The following is an 8,350-nucleotide window of genomic DNA, read 5'->3' as shown; positions in this document are numbered from 1 at the left end:
TGGAAAGTCACCAGGATTCACTTGGAATCATCTTCAATTCCTGTCTTTCACACAATTTACATTCTATCTATCAATAAATCTTGTTGGTCCTACCTTCAAAATACAGGTAGAATCTGATTACTTCTTACTTGTTTATTGCTACCACCTCAGTTCAGGCCACATTGCCTCTCACTTGGATGACTGGGAAAGCTTCCTGAAATGGCCTCACTGAATTCACCCTTGTCCTTTCTCTGCTCAAAACACACTGTTTCCAGGCTGGGGTTGTGGCTCAGTGGTAGAGCGCTTGCCTAGCATGTGTGAGGCCCCGTGGTCAATCATTAGCATCATTAAAAATAAAATGAAGATAATGTGTCCATCAACAACTTAAAAAAATTCTTTTTTTTTTTTTTGAGAGAAAGAGAGAAAATTTTTTTAATATTTATTTATTTTTTTTTTTAAAGAGAGAGTGAGAGAGGAGAGAGAGAATTTTTAATATTTATTTTTTAGTTCTCGGCGGACACAACATCTTTGTTGGTATGTGGTGCTGGGGATTGAACCCGGGCCGCACGCATGCCAGGCGAGCCCGCTACCGCTTGAGCCACATCCCCAGCCCTTTATTTATTTTTTTAATTTCCGGCAGACACAACATCTTTGTTGGTATCTGGTGCTGAGGTTCGAACCCTGGCCGCAGGCATGCCAGGCGAGTGCGCTACCGCTTGAGCCACATCCCCAGCCCCTAAAAAAAAAAAAAAAATTCTTAAACAACAACAACAAATAAACCTGCTCCCATTTCACTGAAAGTAAAAATGGAAGTCCTTACAGTGGCCAGCACAACTTCAGATCCACACAATCTTAAGTTCCCTCTACCCTACCACTGCTCTGTGACCAGACTTGCTACTGCTCTCCTTCATTTTGTTCCAGCTACAGCGGTCTCCATGCTTTTCCCAGGAGCACTCTTCCCCAGATGCCTCAACTATTAATCATCTTCTTTAAGTCTTGCCCAAATGATACCTTTTCAATAAGGCCTTCTGTGATGACCATAAATAACAGTGTAACTGGCCCTCCAAACCATTTATTTTGAATCGACTCCTTCTCTCTCTCTCTCTCTCTCTCTCTCTCTCTCTCTCTCTCTCTCTCTCTCTTTCTCTCTCTGTCTCTTTCTCTCTTTCTCTCTCTCTCTCTTTTTCTTTCTTTCTTTCTTTCTTTCTTTCTTTCTTTTTAAAGCACACAACACAGTCTATCACATAAACTAGTAATTACTATGTTTATTATTATTTCCTCTTGCTAGAATTTAAGTTCCATGACATTAGGGACTTTTGTCCTTTTTGTTCACTGCTCTACATCCGGTAACATGAACAGCACCCCCCACATCGCAGGTGCTCAAAAAATATTTGTTGAATTGAATGAATAGAACATATATAGATATCCTCTGATATCTAAATATCAGGTTTACTGATACTGTTTAGGTTACTGGTTCCTCAATCAGTATCCTGGAGTCTAAATAATCTGAATTTATTTTTCCCAAGTAGAGGGAATTCATGGAAAATTCTCAAAACACAAGTTCCCCTTTTCATATCCAAATGAGAATCCTAAACTTTAAGAAATTGTTTATACATTTGGTTCTCTCCTCCAAGCCATTCATCTGACTCAGCTTCATGGGAATTACTTGAAGACTAAGGGATAAAAGGGGTTCCTCTTCAATTTCCAGCAGCATGACAAAAAATTTTCCTTTTACGAATCTCAAATCATTTCATTAGGAAGTGGAGAAAGAGGAGATGGGATGGGTGTGATTTGTTCACCACCTTGGCCAATTCAACATCTGTCTTATATTAACTTTTTTACAAAACAATATTTAAAATATTCCTGACTTTTTAAAAAAATGTAGTTTAAACAAACTGCATTTTCTGCCCCAAATTTCCTTTTTGCCAAAACTCCATTATAATAACTGTAAAGGTATTTTTTTTAATTTAATATTTATTTTTTTTTTAGCGGAAACAACATCTTTGTTGGTATGTGGTGCTGAGGATCAAACCTGGGCCGCACGCATTCCAGGCAAGCGCACTACCGCTTGAGCCACATCCCCAGCCCTGTAAAGGTATTTTTTTAAAGTCATAAACTAACAGGAATAAAGAGAAGAAGAATGGAAATGGCAGGCACAAAATTTTGATAATTGGAATGTGAGCCCTGCACCACCTCCTGTGGAAGCCTGATGGGTATTAAGTGCTTTAACAGACCTAGAAAAACACAAATGTAAGCCAGCAACAGAAAATAGAGACAACCTGATTCACGTCACTGAACTCATAAAAGGCTCAGAGTTGGTGGCACGATATGGAATTGTGGGAAAAGGAGAGGCTAAAACTGGAAGTATAGACTGAAAAATCTGATTAGGAAATATTAAGCTATCTGAGGCCCACCCACCTGCCCACATCCTGCCAGGCAATTCTGCTTCCTTCATTCTGGCAAAAGAATGGAGATTTATTGGACACAGGGGGTAAAAGATGGGGTCTCTTGTCTGAGAATTACCAGATTCAGTGATAGGGGTTCTATAGAAAATAAGATATATTAAATGATTTTTTTTTTTCAGTCTGGGAATTGAACCCAGGTAGAAGACAAATGCTCTACCACTGAATCCAGTAGCTTTTATGATAGATGTTAAGATCCTCCTGTACTCTCTGCCATCTTAGCTTAGCTCCCAAAATACTGACAACCAAGTCTGTACCTTCCTGGTAAGAGAAGAGACTTCTCTAAGGAGTTTAAACAGCCCAAATGAAGTAAAGAAATCAACATCAAGTTTTCCTCAATAAAAGACTTGAGCTAGGTTACCATACACTTAAGGTCACGATCAACAAGCTCCATCCATATATGGAGCCTAGAGGCAGCTCAGTATTAAATATATAAACCCTCAACTAAGCATTGTCAGACATTAAATAAAAACAACTAATACAGAACATAGTGTTCAAAACAGACAGAAAATGGCAACTTGGAGGAAACCTATATGATAAGGGAGAAGAAAACAAATGAAAAAATTGTTACTCATGACACTGTCTCTGGGCTGAGCAGAGGTGACTGTTTCGAGGGCAGCCATCTATAACCTGTGAGCCCTGCACCACCTCCTGTGGAAGCCTGAGCCTGCTGTGCAGCTTTCTCCCTTTGTCTCATAACCATGTCCACCAAGGAGAAGGCTAATTCACCAGCTGCCTGGCTTAACAGATTCAGAAACAAGGAAAAGATTGTTCAAAAATGAGGCAGCACCAAATAGAAGTTAATGTGGAGCTAAGGAAAGCTAAGAAGGATGACCAGATGCTGAAAAGGAGAAATGTAAGCTCCTATACTGATGATGTCACTTCTCCACTACAGGAAAATCACAACAATCAGGGCACTGTGAATTGGTCTGTTGATGACATTGTCAAAGTCATACAACAACAATTTGAAAAGCCAACTCCAAGCTACTCAAGCTACTAGGAAATTGCTTTCTCAGGAAAAACAGCCCCCCATAGACAATATAATCCCGGCTGGTTTAATCCCAAAATTTGTGTCCTTCTTGGGCAGAACTGAGTTTAGTCTCATTCAGTTTGAGTCTGCTTGGGCATATACTAACATTGCTTCTGGGACATCAGAACAGACCAAGGCTATGGTGGATGGAGGTGGTATCCCAGCATTCATCTCTCTCTTGGTATCTCCCTTTACATCAGTGAACAAGCTGTAAGGGCTCTAGGAAACATTGCAAGTGATGGTTCAGTTTCTGAGATTTGGTTATCAAATATGGTGCAAAAATATGGTGCAGTGGCCCCACTGCTGGCTCTTGTTGCAGTTCCTGATATGTCAACTTTAGCATGTGATTAATTACATAATTTTATCAGGACCCTTTCAGACCTTTGTTTCGACAAGAATGCTGCACCTCTGTTAGATTCTGTTGAGCAAATTCTTTCCACTTTAGTTGTTTCCTGCATCATGAGGATCTAGCAATATTAGTGGATATCTGCTGGGCTATTTCCTACCTTACTGATGGTCCAAATGAATGATTGCAATGGTTGTGAAAGTAGGAGTTGTGCTCCAACTTGTGAAACTTCTGAGAGCTTCTGAATTGTCAACTGTGACTCCTGCTCCAAAAGCCATAGGAAATATGGCTGGAATAGATGAGCAGACTCAGGTTGTGATAGATGCAGGTGCACTTGCCATCTTTTCCAGCCTACAAACTGACCCCAAAACTAATATTCAGAAGGAAGCTACATGGACAATGTCAAACATCACAGTTGGCCAACAGGACCAGATATAGCAAGTTGTCAATCATAGATTAGTCCCATTCCTCACTGGTGTTCTAAGGCAGACTTTAAGACATAAGAGGAAGATGTATGGGCTATGGTGGGACAGTTGAACAGATTGTATATTTCCTTCATGGTGGCATAATAGAACCACTGATGAACCTCTTAATAGCAAAAGATAGCAAATTATTCTGGTTATTCTGGATGCCATTTCAAATATCTTTCTGGCTTCTGAGAAATGAATGAAACTGAGAAAACTGAGTATAATGATTGAAGAATGTGGAGGTTTGGATAAAACTGAAGTTCTGCAGAACATGAAAATGAGTCTGTGTTCAAGACCTCGTTAAAACTGATAGAGAAGTATTTTTTCAGAAGAGGAAGAGGAAGATCAAAATGTTGTGCCAGAAACTACCTCTGAAGGCTATACCTTTCAAGTTCAGGAAGGGACTCCTGGGACCTTTAACTTCTAGGCTATACAACCGAGGCATAAATTTTGTTGTGTACTATATTCATATAAGTTTGTCTTACTGTTTCTCTACTGAAAGCTCTTTTTAAATGTGGTTTGTTATCGTAGAATTTTTTTTTAAGAGAGAGAGAGAGAATTTTTTAATATTTATTTTTTAGTTTTCGGCGGACACAACATCTTTGTTGGTATGTGGTACTGAGGATCGAACCCTGGCCGCGCTCATGCCAGGCGAGCGTGCTACTGCTTGAGCCACATCCCCAGCCCTAGAATGTTTTTTTTAACAAAACTATACTTGAACATTTCCAAACTCTACATACTGTATAAAATTTATCCTCTAAATGGGTTTCTTATTTCTATATGAAATTTCATATCTTACAGTGTCCTGTAAATAAAGATTAAATTCTATCCTTTTCTCTAAAAAAATAAAAATTGTTACTCATATCTTCAGACAGTTCATCTATTAAACAACAAAAAGATGAAACTTCAAAATGAAACATTTAGGGATAGGGATGTATTTATTAGTGGAATGCTTGCCTAGAATACATGAAGGCCTGGGTTTAGTCCCTAGCTCACTAAATAAAGAAATAAAGGAAGCACTTAAAGTCTAACTTTAGAAAGCAAAAGAGCTATTGGAAATTTAAATCTCAATAGTGTTTTGGAATTCAAAGTTGAGAAAATGTCCTGGAAAGGTGGAGAGAAACAAAAAAATTACAAAGATGGCAAATACAAGCTGGGCGTGGTGGCACATGCCTAAAATCTCAGCATCTCAGGAGGTTGAGGCAGGAGGATCACAAGTTCGAAGCCAGCTTCAGCAAAAGCAAAGGGCTAAGCACAGTGACACCCTGTTTCTAAATAAAATACAAAATAGGTCTGGGGATATGGCTCAGTGGTCAAGTGACCCTGAGTTCAAGCCCTGGTCCCCCTACACCACCCAAAACAAAGATGTCAAATAGGACAAGAAAATAAAAGAAGGTGGGAATACCGGGAATGCAATGTAGTGGAAAAAACGCCTCTAGGTTCAATCCCCAGCACCAGGAAGACAAAAAGGTACAATAAAAACAATGACCTCACCAGGCACAGTGGTGCAAGCCTGTAATCCCAGCTGCTCACAAGGCTAAGGCAGGAGGATCCTAAATTGGAGGCTAGCCTGGGCAATGTAGTAAAACACTGGGGCTGGGGCAGGGGATCAATGGTAGAGTGCTAGCCTAGCACATGTGAGGCACTGGGTTCCATCCTCAGCACCACATAAAAATAAATAAATAAAATAAAGGTATACAAAAATAATAATAATGAGAATGTAATTCAGTAGTAGTGCCCCTGGGCTCAATCCCCAGCACAGGGGAAAAAAAAAAAAAAAAAAAACAGTGACATCCAACTTCTCAGTAGCAACGCTGTTGTGAAAATGTTTATTAGTATATGGTCTCAGGAAATTCCTTTGGGAGAAAATTATTTCCAACCTAGAATTCTGTACTCAGACCAATTATCAATTAAGTGTGAAGGTAAAGGAGAAGTATTTTCAGACATAAACATATTTTTAAAAAATGCTTTCTTTGTACTCTTTCTAAAAACAAGAACAGATTATGGTCTAGGACTGTAGCTCAACTGTAATGTACTTGCCTCGCATGTGTGAGGCACTGGGTTGGATCCTCAGCACCACATAAAAATAAATAAAGATACTGTGTATTCATCTACAACTAAAAAAAAATCTAAAAAATCAGATTTATACAAATGGAGGAATTTGGGGTTAAATTGATAACAAGACACTTAGAAAGCTAAGCAAATGAACAAATAAGATAACCCATAAAAGACAAAATATGAAAGGAAAAGTAATTGTAATATTATATTAACGCTGATAAGAATAGCATTTGCATAATCACAATAAAGTAAATGCTTTGTATTCCTTTAGTAATACTTTAAGTATATGGAAGAAAAAGAAATGGGAAGGGTACATCTGTGACATGGTAGGGGAATGGCAAAAGAGAATTAAATCCTCATCCTTTAAAGGAAGAAAATAGATAATGCCCATATTTTTAAAAACTATTTCATCAAAAGGGAAAACAAATCACAAAGGTATCAAACTTCTCACCAGGAACACTGGTGTTAGGAAACATAATTAGTGCCTAGACTCAATGAATGACTGAAGGAAAAAGCTATTTTCAATTTAAAACAATTTGGGAATAGAAAATGGAAAGGAAGACTGCTATTTTATATGATGCCATTTATAGGGGCCAGGTGTGTAGTTCAATGGTAAAGCACTTACCTTGCAGCTTGGGGTCCTGGGTTTTAATCCTTAGGATCACTAAATAAATAAATTACTTAAATAATACAACTTACAGAATTATGTGACTCTTAATGTGAATGTGTAACCCAGAAAAACAAATCACAAAATATTTTATATAATTCTATTTGGAATACTAAATTAAAATTTAAAACTCATAATGTGTAAATAAGCTGGCTAATTATTATCATTGCGTGGATAGTAAAAGCTAATTTTTTACTTGATAAAGTAATAAATTATTAAATTAAATGTCATGAAAATATTTACTAGCATATGGATTCAATGAATTCCAATACAAGCCAGTAATTTGAAATTTCCTAGTAACCAAAAATACCAAAAAAAGTGAAATTATTTTAATAATGTATTTCCTTTAACTCAATATATCTTGTTAAACACACACACAGAACACAGCAGAATTATATGAAGTAAATAAGACAACTCTGTCATTTTACTCTGAAACGTCCCAGATTCTACTCATTCCTGAATATTAATTTTCAACTTTTCCTTTCTTTTCATGAAATACGATATATTTTCATTGTCCTCAGAACTACCCAGAGTCTGTATCTTTTGCTTCCAATCAGAAGAAACTTAACAATATAAAAATGAACATACCATAATTTAATCTATCTCTTTGTAATAAATACTCACATTATTTAATTTTTAATATTAATAATATTACAAGCTGGGCAAGGTAACACGTGCCTGTAATCCCAATGACGCAGAAGTTCGAGGTAGAAGGATCACAAGGTCTAGGATAGCCTCAGCAATTAATCAACACCCTCACTTAGCAATTTAGCAAGGCCCTATCTCAAAATAAAAATAAAAAGAAATAGGAATGTAACTCAGTGTTACAGTGCCCCTGGGTTCAATCCCCAGAACCAAAAAAATTAATAAATAAAATAACAATAATAATAATACCACAAACATCCCTTCCAGTTTGCACATCTGCATGTTATCTTTAAGATAAATTCCCAGAGATTAAGTTGCTGAGTGAAACTCGTAATACATTGAAAAATTTGATAAATATTGCCACATTTCCCTGTAAAAAATATCATACCAGTATCATTACTCATAAACAAGGTTAAAGATTTTGGATGCTACTTTCCCCATCTCCACTCAAAATCTGATTAATAGAGAACATTTGGTATTATCGATTGAAATTAAAAAATGGTAAATAGGAATTGAAGTACAATCTCATTAATATTAACAAGACTCCAGTAAACTGGAATTTAGTTTAGGTCTGAGGCCTCTTATTGCCATCTTGCGACTCATATACTCAGGCATTCTTGTGGAGAAATCAAAGTTAAAAAAATGAAGTTCCCCAGGCTAAGGCTAAGAGTACAATTTACAGAGCATGTGCTTTTT

General features: G+C 37.2%; 1 long non-coding RNA gene and 1 pseudogene across 1 annotated transcript; one reads left to right on the top strand and one right to left on the bottom strand.

Moving 5' to 3' along the window:
* Positions 1-462: 462 nt before the first annotated feature.
* On the bottom strand, positions 463-7,837 carry LOC144375783 (uncharacterized). Its single transcript, XR_013435666.1, has 2 exons — positions 7,634-7,837; positions 463-715 (listed from the first exon to the last, which is right to left on the bottom strand). It is a non-coding gene; the product is annotated as an uncharacterized LOC144375783 (long non-coding RNA).
* LOC101977808 (importin subunit alpha-1 pseudogene) lies at positions 3,143-4,719 on the top strand (annotated as a pseudogene).
* Positions 7,838-8,350: the final 513 nt, after the last annotated feature.

The sequence above is a fragment of the Ictidomys tridecemlineatus genome, chromosome 3, assembly GCF_052094955.1.
Source record: "Ictidomys tridecemlineatus isolate mIctTri1 chromosome 3, mIctTri1.hap1, whole genome shotgun sequence".
Taxonomy (NCBI): domain Eukaryota; kingdom Metazoa; phylum Chordata; class Mammalia; order Rodentia; family Sciuridae; genus Ictidomys; species Ictidomys tridecemlineatus.
The sequence above is the reverse complement of the archived record's forward strand: the minus strand, read 5'-3'. Positions and strand labels throughout refer to the sequence as shown.